Source organism: Capricornis sumatraensis, chromosome 19 (genome assembly GCF_032405125.1).
Source record: "Capricornis sumatraensis isolate serow.1 chromosome 19, serow.2, whole genome shotgun sequence".
NCBI lineage: Eukaryota > Metazoa > Chordata > Mammalia > Artiodactyla > Bovidae > Capricornis > Capricornis sumatraensis.
The window spans coordinates 13352636-13377976 of record NC_091087.1 but is presented as its reverse complement, the minus strand read 5'-3'; positions in this window follow the sequence as shown (position 1 = coordinate 13377976).

Below are 25341 nucleotides of genomic sequence, written 5' to 3'. Positions count from 1 at the left end.
AAACTGGACATGTTTCTCTGATAAACCTTACCTGTTCATGCTAAAAATACTTTAAAAATAGGGTAATATTCTATTCACAGATATTTTCACATTTATAAGAACTGTGTCTCAAGGCAGTTATTTTTTTGTAGTGTTATCAGGCTTAAGAACAGAATCTTTTTTTTCTGCTAGAATAAGCTAAGAAATACTGAACTTAATTTTTTATGAGTTGTACTTTTTCAATTTGAAAATCTGAAAAAAAAATTTACAGTTAACTCATATGTCATTATAGCAAAAAATCAGTTTCTTGGCTAACAGTCTCATTTCTTCCCTAGCAATCGGTCTATTCATATTCTCAACCTCTTTTCATATTATTTAAAATTCTGTAACTTTGGTAAAATCATCCATTTTACTTTAGTGTCCAAATGCATCACCGATGTAAATGGACAAGATATTCCCTAATGATTTTTAGTCTTTTTAAATAACTTTTAAATTTTTTCTAGTTTAACTTTGTTTCCTCACTGAATTTACTAGTGAAATTTAAAATTTTTGTTTTTTCTTTTCAAAATGAGAAATCTCTGCTGTCATATATCAGAGAATATTTCTTGTCACATTTGTTTACTTCTGCATGTATTTTACCCCCAGAGGTTTTGCTTGGTTCTTTGTCTAGAAGTATGTTTCTAGTTTTTGAAATTTTTCTTTTGTTATTAATAAAGACCTTTAAGAAGTGAGTTTTCTCTACACATACCTTACCTTTCAGTTCAAGGATTTGATGGGTACTACCTTTGTTTTCCATATTTGACAATGATTTGTAATTGTATTTCATATTTCTTCCCTGACCAGGTGATATTTAAAATCTTTTTTTCATTGATACTGTCAGTTTTCAAATTTAAAATAAAATAGTAACATTTCAGGTATTTTTCCTTTACTGAAATTGCCTGTTATTTTTCTTTCCTGTGAAAGCTTTCCATATTCCGTGTTTTCCCTTTCAATTCACATTAAAAATTCCTCTTTCAATTATTTAGTTATTAATTGTAGTTTTGAAAACTGTTTCATTTTCCCCCTACTATGTCTACTGTTACGACTGATAAAGATTTCTGCTACAATTTTTATTTCAACTTCATATTATAATTTTAAGTTTCTTTCACATACTTTGTTGAAATGTGTTTTAGTTCATATAAAATTTAACACCTTTTGTTTTCATTATTTTACCTTATTTTACATTGTCATATAATAAACTTATTTTTATTGCTTCATCCATTTTGTTTTGTATTCTGCTTTCATAATATGTTTGATATTATCTGACTCATCCAATTATTTTTACCCTTTCCATATCTACTTTATCTTTTATGTAGAATATTCTTGGATCTTTTCTTAAATATAACCTGAACTTTTTTAAAATAGGGAAATGTAACCCGTTGGCATATCGTCTTATAATTGTTATATTTAATTTTTATTTTACTTTTCTTACTGTCTATTTTTGCTTATATCTCTTTTTTGTCTCTTCATTTGGAAGGAGTCATATTTAAGCTTCTACAAATACTTGTAGTTTTACAAATAGATAGTAGTAACTGTTGAGAAAAATCTGACACTTAGAATTTTTCACTCTCTCTTTCCCTTTTTTCCATTCCTCATAGCTTGCATATCTGAGAGAAATCTTTTTTTAAATGTTTGTACTTTTCTGTCGGTGATGCTGATTGCTTATTGCCATGATGCTGGAAATGCTATGAGGTTATGGTTAGGGAGTTTATGAAGTTTTCTGCTATCAAACCTAGTAGATAATCGGTAAGGATCTTCTTTTGTGTGTTTTCTCTTTTTTCGATGTTCCTTTTTCTCCCCCACCCCCCGACCCCCTTTCCTTTTAGGAACACTGTAGTTTTCCACTGCAGTGGGGAAAGTTACCGTCTCGACTACTACATTTGATCACATTCTAATCTAAAGCCCTTTTTCAAAGCAGAACATCACTGCTGTTGATTACCTTTTAAATAAGAACAGGAATAGAATAGTGGCCTGGGTTCATCTCACACTCAGCACTGAGACAGCACGGCTGCACCCCTTGTCCTGGGGACTGTAGAGTCAGTAGCTGGCTGCCTCTCTGTGCCGTCAGCCTCCCTGGGCCCTCTCCTGCTGGAAGGAGTGTGGACTGTAGAACTCAAGCTACAGCGGTGCCCCTGGGCGCAGGCTCTTAGCCTAAAAACAGACCTGGAAGAGTTGCTGAGGGTTGTCAGGCGGCCGACCTCTAGTGATGGCTCTGTTATCCCAGAGCTCCGTTCATTTATTTGTGCATCGATTGAACTAATTCTTTTTATATTTATAGCTTGGCTGTTATGTAACTGCCCCACACAGCGGAGATTCTTTTTTGGAATGAGATGTGGAATACTTTAAATGCCTATGAAATCAAGTGTACACTCAACACTGCTTCAGTTTCCAGTCTCAGCTCTTACATCAGTTCTGGAAATTCTCTTCTCTCACAGCTGAAATGATGGTCTGGGGCACAAATTGTTTCCTTAGGAGTAACAGCATCAGCAGTGGCTGTCAGTTGCTAACCTTGTGCCATGAGCCGCCTTGCTCCCAGTTTTGGAAAGCCATACTTTCAACTGAGTCCCTTGCATTTTTTTTTTTCTTTCATGATATTCCCAGAGAAATTCAGTCTTTCCTTAACACTTGCTTTTCCAGTTTATCCTTTATTTTAATGACTCAGTATTCTGGAGTCCTGTCTCTCCACCCCACCCCACTCCTACTCCCTCCACTAAATTTCTGGCCTTTTCTAGATTGTTCTGTTTAAAGCAATCACTACTTTTGTGTTTTTAAAACTGCAACCAGATTCAGTGGTTGTTTTCTCCATCTGAGAAGGAGGGTTGGCTCTATCCTAGCTGTGACTCTTATTGTTCTTTACTGGGTGGGGACAGAGGCTTTAACGGTTTTCCTGTTATTAACAGTGTGTGTTGAATAAGGTTTTCACATACGTTTAAAGTGTTTACTCTTCTTTCTTTTTTTACGTGGCTCCTAAGGAGCTTTGTCTCTTTCTCTCTCAAGCTTTTATACACCCATTTAGAGTCTCTAGATTTCTGATGTTTTAATTGATATCTCAACAGAAAGGAGTTACTTGATAGAACACCTTACCATCTGCTCCATCATCTACTGAGAACATTGGTCTTCCCTGATGGCTGACTTAACCAACAGAACCCGGGGAAAACGCAGACTACCTTGTCCGCGACTGTAATTGACCTTGATTACAAAACATAACTAAATATTCTCAGCTACTGGAAAGGAAGACAAACATGAGAACACATTTCATTCTTCGATTCCTGGGAGCTCAGTGTTAAAAACCTCTCTTAGACATCTTTTGATTTCTCAAGTTTGACCTTTCATTACCAATCGTTTAAATATAACTCTGCTTCTCAGCAGCCTCCTTCCATCTGGGTATGTAAAACCCTCTCTTACAGAGCCTCTTAGAACTTGTCAATATAGTTACATTTTGGGGGGAGAACAAACACTCTGAACAACAACAACAAAATCTTTCTTCAATAGACACTGGAAATGCTTTCACCATCACTAATGCCTGGCTGGACTTCCCTGGTGGCTCAGATGGTAAAGAATCTGCATGCAATGCAAGAGACCTGGGTTCAATCCCTGGGTCAGGAAGATTCCCCTAGAGAAGGAAATGGCAACCTAATCCAGAATTCTTGTCTGGAGAACTCCCTGCAAAGAAGAGCCTGGAGGGCTACAGCCCATGGGTTTGCAAAGAGTCAGACCCAACTGAACAACTCACACACACACACACACACACACACACACACACACACACACATCTGCGGGTTGCCCAGATCTTTCACCTGTTCCTCCCTGTGTTTCTTAACCTCCTTCCCAGGAGTCCCTTGTGAGTAAATTCAAAACAACACATGCCCGGGGAGAAGCAGTTCCCACCAGGGTGTCATTGTGAAAAAGAGGGGCACCCACCGCCACCCCAGCAACCAAAGTGCCCACAAACCTGAGTAGTATCACTGTCAGTTGTTTTTTTTTTTTAAGCCTGAAATCAACATGCTGAGGATGGCAAAGGAAGTAAGGGATCCTCTCATTCCTGTGAACAGAAAGGAAACTGGCCCCTTCAGGAGAACTGTGATTGATAACGTGCAGTTGACACACAAACCCCGCGTTAGCTTGCACTGGAAACAGAAAGCTGGATGCCACGCTAAATATTGCTAGCAGTCCTATTTGTATCCCTGCAGTAAATAGTGTGATTACTATAAAGCTGAGCAAGCATGACATTTCTGACTGCCTCTCCTTTTCAACGGAGGATCTATAAATAGTGCCTGTGTAGCATTTAAACATTTCAAAGCATCACGTTTTTGTTAATACAAATGTGCGATTGGAGCCATTCACTCCCATAAATATTTTCCCTCACAATCTAAGCTCAACAGCCATGAGCCTTTCCCATCACCCACCAACTACAGGACATTTTGTAAAATGCTGGCCATTCCCAGAGGGAAAACATGGTCACCAGCTGAGGAGCTGGGCGTGTACAATGTACCATTTCAACACCTCCTTCCACACCTTCCTGAAGATTCAGCAAAAAAGACATCAGTATTTCCCAAAGTGAACAACCCTTGTCCCAGAAGATGTTTTTGCAAAAAGGGTTCTTTTAATAAATAAGTTTGGGAAGCACCACAAATTATTGCCCTGCACTAGGAGACTCAAGAACATCCAACATTTATTCCACAAATATTTATTGAGTGTGTACCAAGGCCCAGGATCATTCGGGGACTAGACATTAAACAGGGGGAACAAATCAGATGGAGTCTCAAACCTTCAGGAAACCTGTAATTTGGTCTTAAATGAACACATCGTACCGGGTTCCCATGGCTGCTGTGACCACATGGTTGGTGGCTGAAATAGCAGAAAGGTATTCTCTTGCAGTTGTGGAGGTCAGAAGCCTGAAACCAGTACCCCTGGGTCTCAATCAAGGCGTCCAGAGACCATGCTCTCTGCAGACTCAGAGGGACTTTCTTTCTCCGACACTTTCCCCTTCGTGGTCTCAGCCCCCACTCTCCGCCTCTCTATTCATGCTGCCTCCTTCTCTTCCATCTTTGTCAAATCTCCTTCCACCTCCCATTTCTAAGGACTCTTGTGATTGCATGTAGGGCCCAATGGTCTCAAAATCCTTCATGTAATCACATAGGCACACACCCTTTGACCATGCGTGTTTCCAGCGGTTAGAACCATACATCTCTCGGGGCCATTATCCAGCCTACTACAGGGAGAAATGGTTCCAAGATGTCCTGGAGGTAGCAACAGCTTTTCTGCTTTCATCCTGAACCCTGTATTTAAGAAACACTCGCCTCACCCAGAGAATCTTGACTGTCATCTCCCACTGTGGAAAATGCCAGTCCCGGGGCTGCCTGCTGCTGCAAGAAGGGAGAGCGGTCCCGGTGAGCTCCCTTTGAGTGTTTTCCTCCCCGCCGGGTTCAGTAAACTCTCTGCAGCTGACCCTAGCTACATAGTGGGTTTGTTGCTAGCAGAAAGGACAGAGGACAGGGCTCGCTGGACAGGAGGGCTGGGTGGTCACGGCCCTTCTCACACAGGGTTCCCACCTGTCCTCTACCCTTTGTTCATCCCAGTTCCCAGGCCCTCCCCCTCTTCCCTTAGAAGAGACCTAAGGCGGCCTTTTCACAAGGACCTTTCTTTAAAATCACCAGAAAATAAAAGGGCCGCAGAAGGAGCCAGTTCACCGAGCCCCCGTTCTCGGCTGGCTGACGCCTGGCTCCATCCCCAGCTCCCTGCTGTCGCCGGTGATTTCCAGCAGGTAGCCTGCTGGCTCCTCTTCCTCCAGGCCAAACCTCAACTTCATTTTTCCTGTTTCAGATTTCTGACACTCTCCCTCACCTTCCTATTGAGCTCCAGGTTCTGGAAAGAACGAATCTCATTCACTCCGTGTTTAACCATCCAACAGAAACGTGATGGGCACTTACGGTATGCCAGGCAGGCACAAGGCCTCCCATTTCATGCCCGGTCCCGTGGGTCTGGCTCCCAGACCTTCCTCCAGAAAGGAAGAAACCCTGAGATAAGTCTGAAGGCAGAGCTGGAACTGAAGGAAGATTTTATGGAGCTCCCAAGGCCCCCAAGCATCGCCAGCAGGAGGACTCATCTGACAGCCTGAATGGGACCAAGATCAGTACAGGTTTAAAAGTTAAGCCTTCAGACAATTCTTGGAGAGTAGAAAGTTTCTCTGGTGTTCATCAAACAATCGCTAAGGGAGAAGGAAAGTTTCCTGGAGATGCTCTGGAAGCTTCAAGATTTCCATCAGAAGTCCTAGCTGTCAGGTGAGGGGAGGGCAAACCCAGTGATTGGCAGGGCTGTGGGCCAACAGGGCGCTGTAAACAGGAAAGTCTGAAGTCCCAGCGTTCCGGTGGCAAGTAGCAACATAGGGCAGCGAGCCTTCAAGCACTACCGACGCAAATTTCTCTCTTGAGCCCAGGAGCTCCTCCTTAATGGGAGAGCTTCTAATTTATAAAATCGCTAATATAGTATTATGTAATTGATACCATTATATCATTGAGATTTGCTTCTATGATATGTAATGGACGATGTGCTGATTATGTCACTGACAGCATGACATAATACTGATCATTTGTAATGTCGGTAAGAGGGGTCGAGACAGTCTTCTAGCTGCTGAGCGACAGCAACGGGCAGATGATTTCCAGCCTCCGTGGAGCTAACACGCTAATGTGAGAGACCAATAGTGAGCACGCGCTTAGTCACTCAGGCGTTTCTGACTCTGTGACCCACGGACTGTAGCCCTCCAGGCTCCTCTGTCTGTGGGGATTCTCCAGGCAAGAATCCTGGAGTGGGTTGCCATGTCCTCCTCCAGGGGATCTTCCCGACCCAAGGATTGAACCAAGTCTCCTTCACTGCAGGCAGATTCTTTACCAGCTGAGCCTCCAGGGAAGCCCAAGGATAAGCGTATAAACAAACACTCTAGCACCTTCTCTCTCCTCCTCTAGCCCAGTAAGCCCTCCCCTTGGGCACCCAGGAGTCAGGAGGAGAACCACAGAGGGGGCAGCCGGGGCTCTGTGGTCAACAAGACGGGGCAACACAGGCAGCAAACTTGTTCGAGCAAAACCATCTTTGGCTCCGCTGCGATTTAGTCTCAGGCACTCCAGCTTGGCCCGGCTCATGGAATGCTCCCATCGACCCCAAGAGTAAAGTGTGTTATCCTCCTGCATGTTATCCCCCTTTCAGAGACAGAGGTTCAAGACCCGAGCTCACTCTAGGTTGCAGAGCCCACCCTAGGACTTGGTCCTCTCTCAATCTGGTGCCACCCCACTGCACCCACCCAGAAGGAAGGAGATGGTCCCATCCCAGTGGGGTTAAAGAGCTCAGCCACAGGGACCGAATACAGCGCAAAAGGAAAGCTGCTTCAGCGCAGGATTCCTTTCCTCAGTGCGCGCTTTGCTGGGGCGAGGAGTTGGGGATCTCATCTCACAGACCTTCAGAGTAGCTGCAGGTCAAATGGGCGCTCGGACCTTCACCACCTTATTTGATTCTGACTCTGAGCGAGGCAGGAGGAGCCCACGGCCACTCTTGGGCTGGACGCGGGGATTTTTACATCTGTTTCTCAAGCTGTCCTGGGCCGTCACACTGGTGTGTAGCGAACAGGCAACCTCTGTTGACACAGCTGTAGACAATTCTTGAAATGGGGCCCTGGTAACTGTTTACAGGGCAACGGTCAATAGTGTATTTAAAACTTTTATTTTTAGTTTATAGGATATACTGACAGATAATAACAAAGTTACTGCGCTTTCTCCTCCATCGACCAATCAATCTCAAAATAGTCACTGATGATAATCAAATAAGACTATTTCGGGGCACTTTTTCTACAAAGAAGTGATCGTTGCTACTTTTTCAGACTATCAGATGACATGGGCGTGTTGACAGCACCTGCACCTTCCCCATTCCTGGCCAGCAGGGGCAATTTCGAGGGTGCACAAAGGAATTCAATCATGTGCCCAGTGGAGCCTTCCCTGGAACAGAGTGGAGAGTGTGCCTGGACTCCCCGGCCTTCTCCCAACACGCAGGAGAGACGTCTGAGCAGGGACCCCCTGCAAGCCACCTGCGCTCCAGCTTAACATAGAAAAAGGCCCTCCCCTTGGCCAAGTTCAGGGAGGGTTCCAGTAGCCACTGTTCGGGAAGCCTGAAGCAGAGGTCAGGATATCCTGGGACTTGGGAAGGCCACTCAAGATGAGGATTGAAAGCCATTACCAGGAACCAGGCCAGACGACTCACAAGGGGACCGGTGCTTCCTAAGGAGAAAATATCACTGTTTGCTTTGTGATCAATGGGAGATAGCCGCAGAGCTATCCTGACAAATGATAAAATGCCTCTCCCCTCTGCCTCTTTCTTTCTGTACCCTTTCTTCTCCATTGACTTTCTTTCTAAAAAATTATTATTTTTATAAGGGGATACCTACTCACAGTAAAATATTCAAACAATGTATTAAAGTACAAAGGAAAAAAACCAAAGTGCTCAAAATCTAACCACCTAGGAGGTAACTTTCTGCAGCAATCTGTGTGAGGCGTATGTGTGTATAATTTCTAGTACTTCTATCAGAGTAAAGCCTCAGATCGTCAGTTTATAGCACGCTTAATGCCTCTCTGTCACCAGCACCCAGCTGCTGCCCCCTTCCCACAGACCAGACCATGCCACAACCACTGCCTACTTTCAGATCCCCAGGGAACTTCAGGTTCAAACTGTCATTAAACAACCAGGATCCTAAACAGAAACCTGTGACAGCCATGTTCCCCTAAACTGGAATTGCAAAAAACAGCCCACCCACTGCAATTTAATTGCCACCCCTGCCTCTACCAGCTCCTCTCCAAACTGCCCAGAGCCCCTGTGCTCCTGAGTCCTGGCCCACAGCCCAGCTGCCTGCAGGAACCACCTGGACAGCTTTGTCACTGCTGAGGCGGGGCTCCTGCTCCAGGAGGTGAACTTGATTGGCCCAGGTGAGGCATCAAGGCACATATAATATATACTATGTTATGTTATGTTACGTTATGTTATGTTAGATCAGATTATTCTAGATTAGATTGTTGTTCAATCACTCAGTCATATCCAACTCCTGTGACCCCATGAACTGCAGCACCCCAGGCTTCCCTGTTCTTCACTGTCTCCTGGAGCTTGCTCAGACTCACGTCCATTCAGTCAGTGATGCCATCCAACCATCCCACCCTCGGTTGCCCTTTTCTCTCCCTGCCTTCAATCTTTCCAGTGTAACAATCTTTTCCAATGAGTCAGCTCTTTGCATCAGGTGGCCAAAGTACTGGAGCTTCAGCTTCAGCATCAGTCCTTCCAATGAATAGTCAGGGTTGATTTCCTTTAGGATGGACTGGTTTGATCTCCTTGCAGTCCAAGGGACTCTCAAGAGTCTTTTCTAATACCACCGTTTAAAAGCATCCGTTCTTTGGGGCTGAGGCGATCCTAATATTCAGCCAAGGATGAATACCTCTAGTCTAGGACCATTTTCAGCCACACAAAGGCATTGAAAGCAGAACTCCATTCTGACCCACTTGACCCCGCAATGACCTTCATGAGACTGGACAGACTGTCGCACGCTCATCACCAAAAAGAAAACCGGGGCTCAAAGAGCTGGAGGTTGTATGTTCAGACTGTGTCCGGAGGGTGGCGGGACGTACGTACACTGGTCTTCTCAGCATTGGGCCAGGTCAGGGGCGCCAGCCAAGTTCTCACAGGTCAGAGGCAGCACCAGCTCTGTGTCAGCCCTGCCTCTGTGCCCTCTGCCCAGATCATCCGGAGTGGGGCCACGAGCTGGGGCTCAGCTGGCAGGTCATGAGGCCAGCATCTTAGGGTGCACAGGAGGGAAACCAGGTAGGCACGGAAATAAGCCTGCTCAGCCACAGACTCACTCAGGAAGCGCACGCAGAAGGCAGGGGGTCAGAGGGGACGGTCTTCCCCTGAAACAGGCACAGGAGCAGAGGACACAGCTACCTATATTACTGAACATTGTTTTATTATTAACATTTTTCAAATATACAGAAAAGTAGAGAGAATGGAATATATTACCTTTTTAAATAATTATGGTTTAAAATGAAGATGTTTTTTTAAAAAGCACTTGAAGGATATTTATTTCTAAACCATTAGCAGTTGAAGTTAATAATGATGTTTCCATTAATTTTATTTCCTCTGACTCTTATTTCCCTCGTCCAGAGTTCTCAGAATGAAAGCTCCATGAGGGCAGCAGTTTCTGTCCCTTTAAGTCACCGCCGCTTCTCCGGGGCCTAGAACAGGGCTCGGCACACAGTGGGCCACAGTTAAACCTGGTGGGAAGGAGTCGAGCTGAGCCACGTGGCTTGTGGCTTTGGGGGCAGACAGTTATAGATGGCTAAATAAGACCTAGATCCAAGGGAGCAGTGTTCTCTTTTGTTCTGCCAGCTGAGCCAGGGAGGAGATGGCAGTCTTCATTCTCTGGGGTCATGTCTAATTTTTTCCATGATATAAAATTAAAGAGCATATGAATCAAAGGAAAGAAATTGTAAGAACACTTGAAGGATAGGTGATACACCCAGAAAACTCACCGTACGTCTCGGCCACTGAAGCTGTTAATTTATATACAGTGCATGCTTGAGAATAATGGGCAGTTGATTCATGAGGGAAAATAGAAACTCAGGTGCCAGGGGGCAGGGCCTGGGGCCTGTAAGTTCACATATTTTCCCCAAGCGGGGAAGCTGGGAGTAGAGAGGTGTGTGGGCCTCCTGAGGCCGTGACCGCGTTCATAACTACACTTGTTTTCTCACCTGGTCGTCACCCATGTTGGTGACCACGGGGGGCCCTGCTGCTCTTTCCATCAGAGTAGAAAAAGCTGGCCCAGGGAATGGAAATGGAAAGCACAGTTGACCTCAGCCCCAGACACTTGACCCAGACTGTTCCTGTCCTGGAGGGATGAGGTGGAATGGATTTCAGATGAACAGCAAGGGCTGGCATTACTGAAAGGAATCATGTTTGCAGCCTTCTGAGGCCCTCTAAACTTGCCTGACTTTCTTAGTTCTATTCATGTCCTGACTTGCAGAATGCATCCTTGGAAAGCTTCGGCTGATATGCAAGAACCTAGGGAGATGGCGTCCTGTGCTCCCCAAGGGTGTGAACACACCCTAGTCTGTCCTTACAAGTGGGCATTGGATGTGTCTCTCCCTTCTGGACAAGGAAGGCGTCCGGACCTGGGCCAGGAGGACATGCTTGGCAGCACCTGCACGGCCCGGCCTTTCAGAGCCCCTTACCTTGGGCTTCTGTGCGACCAGAGCAGCCACCACCCCGCAACTTCCAAGTGGATGCGAATCCAGCCACACACGGTCCTGGCCGTCCTCGGGCTGCCCATCCTCATCTGCATTTTTACAAAAGTCACTGTCAAACTGTAAAATGTATTCTTCCTTCTCAGACAGCCTTGGACTTACTGAGAATAGGGACAAAAATAACAATAACTAACGTTATAAGATGTTTACACATTTCAAAGAGCCTTCAGAGAAAATGTCTCACGATAGTTCTGGGATGAAGACCCTACAATAATAATGCTCTTTCTTGTCTATTTTCTAAATGAACAGACTGCAATTGGAAATTTACCTGGCTTGTTCAAAGCTGTAGGAGAGCTGGGACTCAAACCAAGGTCTTCTGGTTCTAATGGTATCATCTTTACATCACCCAGGGAGTTAAAGAAATCCATTTCTACCTGCTTCTATATATAAAAATATCTCACTAAGAGACCTGGGCAGGAATCAGGAGGGTTAAATCAAGGTTACTTGGCAAAGTCCTGTTTTCTCATCCACAAAATTAAGAGGTCAGACCAGATGATGTTTGGGCCCCCCTAACTGCTGACACTTATTTTTGGCTGTGCCGTGTGTCTTGTGGGATCCCAGTTCCCTGACCAGGGATCAATTCCACACCCCCTATGGTGGAAGCAGGGACTCTCAACCACTGGACTGCCAGCAAGTCCCCTGACACATTTTTCATCCTCTCAAAGGCCATAGCCAAGGGGTTGGGTTCCTGGCTGGCACCAGCTTCTTCTGCCCAGGTAAACCCCAGTGAGGGCAAAGAAGAAAATAAGACTATGTCCAAAAATAAAATAAAATGTAAGGACAAAAGATTTCCGTGGTGACTTTTCCGTATGGAATTACCACTAGGTATCAATCAAACCTTCCCTGGTAGCTCAGCTGGTAAAGAATCTGCCTGCAATTCAGGAGACTCTGGTTCGATTCCTGGGTGGGGAAGATCCCCTGGAGAAGGGATAGGCTGCCCAATCCAGTATCCTGGCCTGGAGAATTCCATGGACTGTATAGTCAAAGGGGGTCACTAAAAGTCGGACACGACTGAACGACTTTCACTTTCTTTCACATCAAAGAAACAGTTGGTTTTTCAGCCGGCAAACATTTGTTGGGAGGGTGCCATTTGCTGGGCAAGGTGCTGAAAGCTAGAAACACAAAGCTGATGGCTGGGCAACCTCAGCCTTCTGGTCCCAGGAAAGGCTAGCAATTAGGAGCCAATCTGGGGAGTGCAGCAAGGGAAGGGTGGGCCAGCTTCCAAGAAGCTAGAGAGAGGTGCTGAGATCTTGGCTGGTGGGGTTGGGGGTGGGGAAAGTTCCAGAGGAGGAGAGGTTTAGACAGGGTCTTGTGTGGGGGATGAGAGATATGCCCCCAACATGGTTCCAGCTCCCAAGCCATCTCCACCACCTCGCTGGACTTTCTCTAAGTGCTGATGAGAAAATCCTCGATCCATCAGTGTGTGAGAAGCTCTAGACAGTTCCTTCAGCTGCAGGAGGAAGCAACACATTGTTCCCGTAACAAGTGAATGAGAAGAAGGACTGTCCTCAAGAACTTCTGTACCTCAAAGGGGGTCCTTTCCCAGCCCAACAAGCTCACTCATCTACTCAACAGTTGAAGTGCCTACTGGAAACTCACGTGGGTGGAGTCCTGGTCAGGGGGCGGAGGAACAAAGGCTGGGAGGCCCACTAACTTTCTCTCCCTTCCTGGGATCCCTAGAAGACAGCATCATTCTGCCTGCTGCTTCTGAGCCCTTGCTGCTGCTTACATGTCATGGATAAAGTGCCACGTCTGCGTTTCCAGGCCCCTCCCAAACTGCCAAACCCTGTAGAAACTTTGTTTCTGTTTGGACCATGATGCAATGTTTCCATAAACCGTGGGGCACTGTGACCCTGTATGACAGCAGCGAGCATGTGCACGGCACTTCATGCCTACGCTGCTGGTCCTCTGGAGTCTGGGCCACGCAGAACCGCTGGTGCTGGGCGTCTGCCCTGCTCTCACCCGGGTGCGTTCACACCCCCACTCTTAAGCGCATGTGCCAGGACAGGCATCTCTTGGAACCAGCAGCCAGCATCACTGCTTCTCAAGTCTGTATCCCAAAGATGCCCTTGACTCCCTCGTACCCCTTTCCAGCAGGGCTGTTGGTAGAGTCGCGTTGAAAATGGCCTTTGCCGCTTCCCTGAGCGGTCTCCATCGTTCCCAGATGCTTCCCCAGGTCTGTCTTTCCCTTTTCAGCTCCAGGTTTTATCCGTGATGTCCCTCTTGCCCAGGAGATCACCCCTCACCCCCCTTCCCTCTGCTGCCTTCCCCCAGGTCTGCGCTGCTCGGGGCACCCACCCTCTGTGGCCTGGGGTCCCTGCTCGAGTCCACACATCTCCCCCCAAGGGGCGGAGGGTGCCACGAGGCTGGGGACCGCTCTCCTTGCATCGTTTCGCTGAGAATCAGCTGCCCCATGCCCTCGCGCATGCCGGATGTGCCACAGAGGAGGCATACTGAACTGGGATCTAGAGAAAGACCAGGACAAGACATGGCCTCTCTCACACGTGGAGCAAATGCCTGAAGATCCTTCTGCATCTCCCCTGTGAGCCCAGTGGAGAGAGTGTAACCAACAGCTCTATCACCCTGCATGGCGGGTAACTTTGCCGTAGGCTTTCTTAACAAACAAAGATGCCCTGGAGAAGGGCAAGGCTACCCACTCCAGTATTCTGGCCTGGAGAATTCCATGAACTGGATAGTCCATGGGGTCGCAAAGAGTCGGACACGACTGAGCGACTTTCACTCACTCACTCTTCTTAACAAGCACACGGGGCACTACCTGCACGCAAGGCCCTCGGGAGTCAGGTGGGCAAGGAGCAGTGCAAGTAAACATTCTTTTACAGTATTTCTCTGATGTCTGAGAAAGTAAAAGAGTTGTTAGGGTGTGCTTATTTGAAAACTTTGGAAATACACTTAGGGGGTATTTCTAATTTTCTAAAGAATTGCTTTAAAAAAAAAAGGCTTAGTGTTCTTCAGAGGGAAAGACTGAAAAATATATCCTATGTTGCTATCCAAAGAAAATAAATTCTTGTCTGATGGCATTTCCTCGTATCTACATTGAGAAAAGTGGAAAAGTTTAACTCCTAGCCATTTGCCGTTTCTTTCAAATGTTACTGTCAAAATATAGAATTGTTTCTGCCATTAGGGGTAGAAACAGTTTAACAGGTACACTGGGGTGTGTTAATGAACAAAATGATAAATTAAGGTATTTAGCACAGAGTTATGAAATGTCAACATGGTATTAATTTTATAGCTTAAATGCATTTATTCAAATATAATTTACATACTATAAAACACACCAATGTGAAGCATATGATTTAATGGTGTTAGTACATTCAGAGTTGTACAACCATCTCCTGTGATCTGATTTTAGAACATTTCATCACCCCTAAAGAAACCCTGTACCCATCAGCAGCCACTCTCCACTCTCCCCATTCCCAGCCCTAGGCAAACAGAAATCTGTTTTCTGTCTTTATAGATTTGCTTATTCTTGACCTTTTACATACATGAAATCACATGATATATGAGTCCTTTTGTGAACACTAATGTTTTCAAGGCTTACCGACATTGTGGCATATATCTTTCCTGTTCATGGCCAAATAATATTCACGTTTTATTTTTTCATTCGCGAGTTGATGAACACCTGGGTTGTTTTAACTTTTCAGGTCTTATGAATAATGCTGCTATGAACATCCATAATTCTGTGTGGGTGTAGATGTCATTTCTCTTGGATAAACACCTAGAAGTAGAGTTGCTGGGTTGTAAGGGAATTCTATATTTAATATTTTGAGGAAATGCCAAAATATTTTGCAAAGTGATTGCACAATTCTACGTTCCCAACAGCACTGTATCAGAATCCCAGCTTCTCCACAGATTTGTTGTACCTGCTACTGTCTGTCTTTTTTATTAGAGTCACCCAAGAGAATATGAAGTGATACCTCATTATGGTTTTGATTTGCATTTTCCTGATGGCTAATTATGTTGATCATCTTTTTATGCACTTATTGACCATCGTGTGTCTTCTTTGAAGAAATGTCTATTCAAATCCTTTGTCCATTTTCAAATGAAATTGTCTCTTTGTCATTGTCTCTTTATGTATTCCAGATTCTTTACCATCTGAGCCACCAGGAAAGCTGCTTATCAAACATGATTTCCAAATATTTCCCCCCATTCTATTACTTGCCTTTAAATTGCTAAACAACATAGTATTTTAAATACAGGGAAAAGTAAGACAAAAACAGCTCAAATTAACTAGACCCGTCTGTAATTTCTGTTTGGCGCACTTGCTATTTAAATGATTTCTGTCTGCTGGCTTTCAGTTCTAATATGAAAGTTATGAAGGGGAAGGCTTTTGTAAGGAAACAAAAATGTAAATGAGAGGACTAATTCGTGTGCTCTCCCTGAGCTTTTATTGAGGTTTTCCTTGGCCACTTTGTTATTTCCCATTGCGAAATGTAGCCAAGTTCCTGTTACAATTGTTTTTAAGGAAATATTTTTGTAGTTTGAGAAGAAATTAAATAACGCATTATGTGTTTACTATGGAAACAGTGTGGAAGTTTCAAATTTGTAGGATTTCAGGCTGTCGGTATAAATCAGGAAACAGCTTCAATGGAGAGAAAGTGAGAGCAGAAGGGACCAACAGGACGCAGGCCACAGTCCAGGGGAGGGGACCGGGGCCTCCCACAGGGGAACCTGAAGACCACGTTCTTTGGGGGGTGACCACCCACAGAAGCCAGCCAGCAGCCTTGAGGATGGAATCCTCGACGGCACAGCATGTGCGTGTGAGTGTGTGTATGTGTGTGTGGACACATGCATGTGCTCGGGCAGAGAAGGAGAGAGAGAGAGAAGAAGGGGGAAAGGGGAGAGCCTGGGGAGGGGAAGGCAGTACTTCCCATTGAAATTTTTTTTTAGTCCTTAAACGTTTTTAGCGAGCCTAGTCTTTGTAAACATACCTGTATGTCCAATTCTTTCCAGCTCTAGCAATACAGGGGCCTGCTTGTTCTCGGAATTGTATTTAGCATTTTTTTAAAGCAGGCCTCAGCTCTGCCCTCCCACTTAAAGTCCTCTCCTGCACGTGTGCACATGTATGCACCCAAGGTACTCAGTTACTCACAAAAGGTCCTGATCCCTCGGGAAATTAAATTCCATTCCAGTTTTTTGAACTTTACATATTTAGTTCATGACATAGGGACCCTTGGAATGTTAAATCTAAAACTTGGTGTGGATTGTCATTAGAAACTTGGGACTTGGTCTGAAGCCCCCATTCTTCTGAGCAGCAAGAGGCGAACACAGTCACAAAGCCTGCAGCCTGTCCTTCCTCGGCTATGGATACGAAGAGCTCATTTTGTAGCACTCCAGCTTCCAGGCACAAAATAACTGCCAGCGTGTATGTCATCTGTATTTATGTAGATCACGGACTCCATGCCCTTCTCTTTGTTTCCTGTTGGTAAATGCCTTTATTTGTCCATAAATATCTTTCATCTCCATGAAATGGATATAAAATCCTTACTCCTCCCCTGGTGTGTATGAAGAAGGAAGAAGGGAAAAGCCCACCAGGTAGCCCTGTGTTCTCTTTCCCATAATAGTGATATAAAATGCACTTCATAAGCATTAGCTGTGTGCCTACTAAGGACCTGAGAGTTTCCACACATCATCTCTGAAAGAGAGGTGTTTTTTCAGCCTTCAGTGCAGTGAAATAACTTACTTGAAGTCATATGTTCTGATCTAGGATTTGAATCCAGTAGATCCTGATTTGGCAGCCTGATAGCTTTGGATTTTAAATTGAAAACATGCAGTTTAGGGGAAGAAGATACTTTGTCTTTACCTTCCAAAGATTCTTTTCCAAGAATGGGTTTGCAGAATCACAGCAACAATGAAATGGGGTCAGATAGCCTGGACTTGAATCCTGGCCTTACTTCTTGCTGATGCTGTGATCTTGGGCAATCACTTGACCTTGCTGTTCTCATCTGTAAAGGGGTGTGATGATAATGATAATCCTATCTGCCTAAAAAGGTGTTGTCAGGATCCGAGAACATAACCTATGACACGTGGTAAGCCATCGGTTAACATTAGCCATTATGACTATGATTTGCATATTCAACGAAAGTTGGAATATTGAGTTTAAGGAATTTTTTTTTATGAGTAGAATCAAATAAAGCAATTTTAAAGCATTCAGTCTTTTCCCTTCCTTTTTGATGCAATGGGTGGACTTTCCCAAGAGGCAGGAATAGAATTAGTTTATTCAACAAATGCCATTAGAACCCCACTGTGGTGCCAGAGATAACATGGTGAACAAGACAGACACACTCCCCAGTTCTTCATACTGCGGGATTCACAGACTGGTGGAAAGGACACCAATCATACAGTCAGATCCATTGTGGTGGAGAAGAGCAGGTCCTCTGGACCACACAACAGAGGCAAGTGCTTTTTCACAAAGCCAGCACTCAAGTTTTTTAAAATCTAAAATTTACCCTGAAGTAAATTTTTTTCTTTTACCGAAGAAATTGTTCCTTTATGGAATGATACGCTGTGTATTTTTATAAATTCCTATAACTCATGGTATTACATGTACACTAAATCCTGTATGTTTGTATACATTTCCACGGAAACCTTGTTGACAAACCCTGCTTAATGTTAGTTCCAATTACAAATGGCAAATTTAATTCAATGTTTTTCACACATCAGATATTTAAGCAGTTTTTAGAAAGAAATATCTCACAATGCCAACTGGAATCTTTTCTGGAGCAAAATGTCATCTTAATGAGCGTTTAGAATGTAGCGGTGGGTGGAAGATGTGAGCTTCTTTGAAATGTTGGTTTGGTGTTTACAGGGTTTTACGGAATCCAGAGGACCCTCACTTTCCATCTGTCGTCTGATTCCTATAAGGCATCCTGGAGCGTTTCTCTGTATGTGTGTGCTCTACTGGGCTTCCCGGGTGGTGCTAGTGGTAAAGAACCCACTTGCCAATGCAGGAGATGTAAGAGCCACGGGTTCAGTCCCTGGGTTGGGAAGATCCCCTGGAGGAGGGCATGGCAGCCCACTCCAGTGTTCTTGCCTGGAGAATCCCATGAACAGAGGAGCCTGGTGGGCTACAGTTCATAGGGTTCCAAACAGTCATACACGATGGAAGTGTCCTAGTACACACGCACGTGTGCTCTATAGTCCTTCCCGACCTGCCCTTAGAGGGCTCAGGCCAGTGGGCTCTCGGTCACTGGAGTCAGAGCTTCTGTTCCAGGATGCTCTGTGGGGTGCCCGGTGCCAGGAAAGCGGGACTGATCAAACTGGGTGTGGCAGGTGGGCCTGTCCTCAAAGCAAGGCAGCACAGGACAGGACTGACATCTCCTGAAAGGCGGGGTCCCATGTGCGGAAGTCAGGTGATGATCTGGTGGGGGCGGGGGGAAGGCGGCACAGGAAGCCCCCAGCCGTCTGACCTCGGGGCCAGACTCATCCAACCGCAAGACCACCGCTAATGTCTTGCCAGCAACTAAGGCTTCGGCAATCTCCAGTTAGAACAAAACTGCAGAAACAAAAATAAACCACTTACAGCTTAACTTCTGGAGCGAGGACTCCTTCCTGCCCAGGTCTGGACTCTCACCACCTGGAGAAGTCTGCAAAGTGGGAGCGGTGTGCAGTGTCGCGCTTTCTCCAGGGTCCCTCTGCCACACTGGCGGCCTCGATGATCGGGTCTTCCTCGGGCACTTCTGGGCTTGCTCTTAGTAAGCGAAACAGCCCCAGTGTCAGAGCAAAGATGCTGAAAGTGTGTAATCTACTTCCCCATAGAATTTAACCTAAAGAAAGGAAATATAATATAATCCCTATTACCTTTAAGTAGCTCCCTCTTTATCACCCGCTTTTAAATCTGCATAGACGCTCACGCGCAGGCGCGATCATGCACGCATCCCTCTGGAAGAAGCAGCCAACCGCTCTGAGCTCTCCAGCAGTTAGTTGAATGCAATTTGTCTCACCAGCCCTCGGCTATACGTTCGACTCTTCACATTCACTTGAAAGTTAAACCGCACAGCTTCTTTATCCAGATATCGTCATGACAATAAACCTCTTAGAGTCCCCGCCATCCATCCGCCTCTACCCCAGCCTTACGTAACCCACTGGCACACGGGCTTTCTCAGTGTGTCTGTTTGGTGCCTGTTTGTATCATTTTGATTTTAGGTCCATCTGGTACCGTCTGTATCTTTTTTGTTCACAATGCAGTTACTGTTAAACGATAATAGTTTTTTAATAACAGTGATGTGTGCTTCTCAGGGAGGCAGTACTAATTTAAGGGCAGGTGAGCTGAAGGGAGGAGGGTTGGAATATTCCTCCATGAACTTTGGGTTTCTTCCAGGCGTCAGCTACCTATTCCTTCCCCAGGGGTGTTGATCCTGGAGTTAGGAAGAAAATAAAATGCCCTCAGTGTCCCTTTGAAAGTAGAGACTTGTCCTTGAAGTGCCAGAAAATACAATGTGTCTTTTGTCCTGAGTCCGGGTTGACGTCCCCTTGGGTTGACGATAAGAACCCCAGTTGCATGAGAAAAGAACAGTGAGGGTGTCTTGATGTGACTCTCCTTTTTGTTTGTCCTGTATCTAGTTGGCATTTCCATGACTCAAGATCTGAAACATGAACTTTAATTTCTCCTAACCAAGGAGAGAGGCACCTGCTGTACAAAACTGGTGAGTGCTGGCAAGGGTGAGCTTTCAAGGGTCCTTTGGAGGGGTCTCACCAAGGGGTGTTTCCAAGGTGAGACTGGGGGATTAAAACTCCTAGAACTTTTATCAGCTCCTTCAAAATCATTCCCCCAAAGAGAGACTTTCTAATTGCTCCTTAGAGTGTGGTCCAGGCCCAGCAGAATCGGCTTCCTCTTGGGAATTTACTAGACCTGCAGAATCACAGAACTCATAGCGCCCCTGGACCAGAATTTGCATTTTAACAAGGTCCCCAGAAATGTGTGCACATGTTAGAATCAGAGACGTGTTCGCTCTGAGCGGTGGATCTGTCCAGTGGCTGCGCCGCGGCATCACCCGGGAGCCTTTCCAAAGGACCCAGGCCCCGGCCCCATCTAGCAGCTCTCTGTAGTTCAGGAAGCGCTGATTTAGACAAGCAAGGGCTCAAGAGCCACAGTTATATGTCTCTTAGCCTCTTAGTAGACGTGTGAATTCAGGACTGCTGTATGCTGGCTTCTTGGTCGGTGAAATCGGGTCACAATTAGAGCTATCTCACAAGATTATTGTGAGGATTAAAAGAGATGGTGTTTATAAACTCTGAAGCACTGTAAGTCCTCTGTAAACAGTGTGTATTGTTATCCAAACAGGATAAGACCAGCCCCCTGGAGCTCTTTTCCCACCAGAGTGCTGGTCTAAACTCCTTTCTTGTTAATGCTACAGAGCAAGTTTTAGGTGACTCACTGTGCTCGGAGATTTCTTCGAGCTCTTTCTAAGTCAGCACATGCTATTGCTCTTCCTTAGCAAGTTCAACAAATTCTCATTACCTAAGGATTGATGGGGGTGGGGGCACACCGCTTACAGTAAATCTACTTAAAATAGGAACCAAATGTTATGCCAAATAATGGGAGAAGAAAGTTTAATTGGAATTTAATACTAAAGACATAAACTAAAATTTAACCAAACTTAATCATCTAGGTGGGCTTCCCAAGTGGTGCAGCGGTAAAGAATCCACCTGCCCATGCAGGAGATGCAGGTTTGATCCCTGGATCAGGAAGATGCCCTGGAGGAAAAACAACCCAGTCTAGTTTTCTTGCCAGAAAAAATCCCATGGACAGAGGAGCCTGGTGGGCTCCAGTCCACGGGGTCGCAGAGAGCCGGACACGACTGAGCGACTGAGCGCATTCTCCAGTTGTCTAGGTAATAATCAGGTACAGATTTTCAGAACAAAGCAAAATTCAGCTGTCATTTTTGGTGGTGAGGGTCTGCTAAAACTGTTCTAGAATGATAGGTTAATGTGATTTTTGAAAAATCGGGGCTGGCCTTTTCTTCCTTCCATTTTTTCTTTTACAATTCACACTTACTTTGTGGATAATTTGTTTGTCCTTGTCTTGTTAGATAGTTTCAACATCAGAGAGAGAGTGACTGAAGCAATATTAACGTAATAGGCATGAGTCACTGGTACTCATATCTGGAAGGATGTCCAGTTGAGGAAAATATTATACTGTAATATTCAGCGGTCAGTCTCCCATACTGTCCTCTCTTTTACTTCTCTGTGCAACCTTGTAGTTGTTAGTCCTTGGAGAGAAATTGTCAGATGGAAGGGCCCTTAGTGTTTGAATCTGATGGTTTTTTTTAAAAAAAAAAACACACACATTTGCTAATTCTTTTAAAAATGACATTGCATTTCTCAGGAATTGCATCTTAACCCTCTTCAAAGGATTCATTTATGTTTTATAAGAACGTTAGCTCAGAAAATAACCTTGGAAACCATGTGTTTCAATTTCCTTATTTTCCGAAAGGAGAAGCTGAGACTTGGCGGGGGGGGGGCAGTGACTTCTGAGACCACCAAAATGACATAACCAGAAGCCAATGCTTTGTTTCACCCAGACTGACTGTTTGGGTGAACTCGCTCTCTGAAGTCCAGGACGACTGACGTTTATGTCTCCTATGTCACCAAAATGCCTAGTCCGAAAATGCACAAAATCTGACGAGAAATAACTTCCCCTTTTGTGTTGTTTTGTTTCCTTCTATAATTTTATGGATACAAAGAGTGGAAACCAGAGCTGGGAAATAAAATACAACTTTCAGTTGCCCAGTCATCTTCTCATGAAGCTCAGGGGGGCTGGCAGGAAGAGTTGGGGTCACCAAGTCCGAGCACCTTTAAGGAGGGGCTGATGACTCAGAGAGCCAGAAGGAACCCACGGCTGGAGAAGGCGGTCCATGAGCAGGGGCTGGCCTTCCAGCCTGGGTCTGGATTAAACGTCCCTGTCAGACCCAGGAACTCCCCCGTGAGCTCTGCTGCTCTGCGCCTGACCCGGTCTCTCCACACCCACCATCCAAAGGTGTGGACAGGGAAGCAAGGGAGAGAGAAGAGAGTGTCTTCAACTAAATAGGGGGATGAGTGGTCCACCCCGTCCCCAGTGGGATGTACTCATGTGGCCTGACGGATTTCTGCTGGAGCTGCAGGACCCACAAATACGCAGGGAGGTGACAGAGGCTGGAGATCAGTGAATGTCTTCAAACTCCACCTTGCACTGGGTCTGAATCACCAACAGAAGGAGAGCATGAGCCACCCCCCACCCCCGCCCACCTCATTTTAAATGCCCTCAAGAAAAGTGTTTTTCAAAATGTTTTTCCCTCAAAACTATTATTGCAGGGAACCCAAAGAAAGGAAAGCTTCAAAATGACTTTTCATAATGTTTACCAAAGTCCCCTTGGAATTATGAAGCTGCGTGAGGATCCTAAGTCACTCTGGCTTTATTGGGAGACAAAAGGCTAAATATCCCTAGGAAGGAACAGATAAGCGCGTTAACATTTCTTGCATTGACTTGTCCACAGGATCTTGGCAACGCTCTCCTTCAGTAGCTCATCCCCGACAACAACAAAAGACAGTCGTGTTTCCTAGGCTTCATCCCTGACAAGGTAGACAAGGTGGCATCCTCCCCGGAAAGACCTGTTGAATTAGCAGCTACAGGGATGTGTGGGCTCAACAGGCTTGAAGGGGAAAAGATAAAGGGAGCAGGCGTGCCCTCTGGAAGATAAAAGCAGGGGAAAGGAAGAAAGAACCAGAGTAGATGACAGCGAAAACCTAGCCCAGAGCCAAGAGCTGGACAGGTTCTGGCAGAGGAAGAGATGAATTAGGAGGACTATTCAGTGTGTTAATGGCCAAAGTATTCGACTTTAGAAACAGCAAGAGTTATTTCTTTCTGAAGGAGTTGTTAACAGCTTCCCCTGTGAGACCAGCTGGTTTGGAGAATCCCAACATTGCTATAAAGAACTAAGGGCTTCCCAGCTGAGGGAGCTCAGAGCTCTTCCAAATGTGTTCTGGGACCTGGGGCAGAAAGGGCTCCTTAAGGTGGGGACAGAGGTGCACAGTCAATCGTGGACCATGATGGACAAGGACATGAAGCTGGAACGGCAGCTTCCTACCCAGGCAGTATGCCAAGAACAGAGAACAGAGGCTGTGCAGGGGAAAGGTTTTCTTCCGGTCCCATGTAAACATGAAAACGCCTGCTGTGGAGAGAGGCGAGTCCACAGAGGGAATTGGTGTTTTAGATGCTTCCTGAAGCTTGCTAGTTTTGTATGTGGTAACAGGAAGGTGAGAACTTGGTTCTGGGGTATCTGAAAGGGTTTCTCTGCACCACTCATGGGGTGCATGAGTGAGAGGGTTCACTCATCCTAAGGGCACAGCTGGTGGGGCTCCATGGGCATGTAACTTTGGGAACAAAGCAAGTCTGACAAACCAGAACTCCGAGAAGCTTCTGAACACTCAGAAGCCCCAGGTGATGTCATGCTTCTCTTGGTCCCATCAGATGTGCATGCTAGTCTCCCCAGTCGTGTCTGACTCTTTTCGACCCTATGAGCTGTAGCCTGCCTGGCTGCTCTGGCCATAGGATTCTCCAGCGAGAACGGAGGATGGGATCCGTTGTGTCCTTAGGATGAATGAAAGTTGCGGGGCTTGTTGGAATGCTATGTATGGGAAAATCCAGCCTGTAATAAAATTACAGTAATAAAAATTACTAACATTTTTATTCTGAGAGGCAGTACATGATTTTAATTCAGGTCAGAAGGCACAATCTTAGGAACAACGAAACTTTAAGAAAAAACGACAGCTTTTATTCTGAAATAATTGTAGATTTATATCCACAGCTGTAAGAAGGAAGACAGAGAAATTCCACGTGCTCTTTTCTCAGTTTCCCCCATGGTAGTATCTTGCAGAATTATAGTACAACGTCACGAACAGGATCCTGACCTTGATACAATTCACCAATTTGTTTGGATTTCCCCAGTTTTAGCCGAACTCATTTGCATGTGTTTTTCATCCTGTACAACTTTATCACGTGTGTAGGTTCAAATGTCCACCACTTCAGTCAAGATGTAGGACCGCGGACATCACAGGGAATAGCATCCATACCGCAGAGATCTCTCCCTTGCCTGGTTATAGACACACCCCTTTCCTCCTTAACCCCTGACCACTGCCCACCTGTCCTCCACTTATACAATTTCCATTTCTATAAATTTGTCATTTCAAAGTTATTTTAGAAATGGAATCATATAGAATACAAACCTTTAGGGATTGAATTTTCCACACAGCATAATTCCCTTGAGAGCCACCCGAGTTGTTGCCTGCATTACGTTTCTCCCTTCTTATTTCGGAGTAATAGTCTACACTGTAGATACACTGCAACTGGTTTAACCATTCACTCTAAAATGATATAATTTTTCAGAATGAAATACGCTGAATTTTAAAAGTTGACTGTATTTCTGGAATTCCTCTTGTACAAAACTTAAATATAATAGAAAATGTTGTTTTTAAGGTCTGTGTGTGTGTTCTCAGAGTTTATGTTTGGAGGAGGTTTCTCTGAATCATGGCAAGGTAGTACTGCTCCTGATCAATAACCTGAAACTAATACCAAACATCTTATAAAAAAGAGGTCGTGACAAATGAGAATTGTGCAGTATTCACATGAGTTCTTAAAATGAAAAATTTTTAAGCTTTCCTTGAATTTTATAAAAACTCTTGATTTAAGGTGCTTATTTCCTGTCAGTAAATTAGGATATCCTAACCCCATTCTTTAGTCACCCTGTACAATGTGTCTAGCCAGACTTCCAAGAGGTTTTAAAAATTCTTCTGTTAAATAAGCTCCTTTAAAAAAGTGTAGACATTAAATAAGTGAATGCCTCTTTCATAAATGATGTAGAATTTTTCAGCTGATTTCAGATGGAATAAATGAAGTATCAAATAATTTCTTATTTTAATGGGAGTAACACCCTCTCTTTTCATTAAAAATAACTTAAATTATCAATAGTCACTTCAATAACACCCTGCATCTAGTTTTTTGTTT